Source organism: Rhagoletis zephyria, unplaced genomic scaffold, assembly GCF_001687245.7.
Source record: "Rhagoletis zephyria isolate East Lansing unplaced genomic scaffold, Rhagoletis_zephyria_1.1 Rzeph_scaffold_00432, whole genome shotgun sequence".
NCBI lineage: Eukaryota > Metazoa > Arthropoda > Insecta > Diptera > Tephritidae > Rhagoletis > Rhagoletis zephyria.
The window spans coordinates 1-2,166 of record NW_016157516.1 but is presented as its reverse complement, the minus strand read 5'-3'; positions in this window follow the sequence as shown (position 1 = coordinate 2,166).

The following is a 2,166-nucleotide window of genomic DNA, read 5'->3' as shown; positions in this document are numbered from 1 at the left end:
CAAAAATCTGAAATGTACTAGTCTTCCACGCAAATAACGAAATGTGCTACTCTTCCACGCAAAAATCTGAAATGTGCTACTTTTCGACGCGAATAATGAAATGTGCTAGTCTTCCACGCGAATAGTGAAATGTGCTACTCTTCGTAGGGACCGACGATATAGGATTACCAGAGAAATCCATAATACCCATGACCCACTTAAAACTAGAAGTCTGTTAGAAATGAGCTGGGAAAATACCAACAAACTCATGGCTGTCTTCACTGGGCATTGGCCAGGGGTATGCATGCCGAATGAAAAGACCTTTCAATAGGCTCAGCCGCAGTTGCAGGGACTCAGGCTGAAAGGAGACTGCTGAACATTTTTTTCTGCTAGTGCCCGGCCATTGTAAAAGTGAGGCTAAAGACAATTGCACAGCGTGCAATTAACTGAAATTCTTCAAAAGGTCAAGCGGCTGTAAAATTCTACGAAATTGCAATTTCAAAAGGGGGAAAAATTTACTGATTCCTTGTCCCCAGGGTGACAAAACTCTATTACCAGCCAACCAACGGCTCTGCAAACGAGCGAAGAACCCTTTCCGTCATTACGGAGTTGAATAAAACAACAACCACTTTCGTGCAAATTTCGAGCTTTTTAAAATTCTAAAAAATTAACCGTAATGTTTAGCCATTTGAAACTTGTACTTTATTCTACTAGAATTTAATGGGCTACAAAACTGCATACTCAAAAAATTTTTACGAAAATTCGTTGAATTATAAGTTTTTTAGGCAGTGTCACTCGATTGGTACTTTTGTACAGATTTGTGCATTTTTATATTGGGCTATTGGTACAAAATAAAAAAATTGGTAAAATTTTTTTTGTAGTAAAAAGCTTGAAAAAAAAACTAACTAACTGCCTTGTACTAACTTGTATTTAGACAGATGTTGGTAAAGAATGAACTATAAAAAACTAACAAAAAAAATTTTAAACCTTGTCAAAATTTGGTGCGGCTATAATTTTTTCGACTACTGTACATAAGTTGACAATGATTACTCGGCCGTGCTATCATAGTAGCACAATGCCACTAATATTTGACTTACAAACAAAATAAGGGCAGGAATTTCAAAATTTTAACCCTGTTTGTGTGAAATATTTTTTTGTATCAGTATTTTTCTTTTAATCAATCTATGTTAAAATAAAAGTGAAAATAAAAGAATATTTTGCATAATCGTTGGCATCACTGATTCATAGAGTATGCCCAATTATATGTGAAAGCAACGCAATTTTTCTCGTGTACGTGTGAAAGCAGAAGAGAAAAATTTGGCACTCGTGCCTATGAAATGGCCACCCTTGATCTAAGGTGGGTGGGTAACAGTAGTTTTTTAGTTAATGTATATAATAATGAAGAAAAAAATTTTCATTAGTTGGATGCAAGTTCTACGAATTTATTTATGCAAAAAAATCGCCCAAGTTTTTTTTTTTTTTTAATTGCTCGCACTTACGATCTAGGTATGCTATATGTCCAAAAAGTTTATTTTAGTTTAGTTAAACAGTTAAATGAAATACTGACGTCAAAGCATAAAGATTTTAGTAAGTTTTGTTACGAAAACTTTTTTGAAGAGAGCTATCTATTAAGGGCCGTTTTCTCAAGTAGGTTTTAAAATTTGTCTGCCCTTTAAACAAAAATTTTGTTTTGAAAAAATGTGTTTAAAAGGCAGGCAAATATTGAAACCTACATTATAAAACGGCACTAAATGAACGATTTTAATATTGGTGTAAACCGAATTAGGTTTCAGAAGAAACGTTTTTGGAGAGAATTGCCACCTGTTTGAAAAGTCAAATTCAAATTAACTAATTGTTATGTGAAAATGTGTGTCAAACGAAGAGAGAAAAAGATTTATTTTCAAAATATTGTTTAAGTTAAACTAAACTTACTTAATTGTAAACTGAGTGTACATTACAATCAGAGTGTCGCCAATTTATTTTAAATATACACCAATTTATTTTGAATACATTTTTAACAGAGCTGCCACCATTCCAAAACTTATTTAAATCAATATTTTCAATTTAAATTAAATTAAATATAATAATATTGTGCTGATATGAAATATCCTATAGGCTTTTTTTATTCAGAAACACTTTTCAATAGAGTTTCCGCCTATAAAATTATGTTATTGTTTTCGTTTAAGT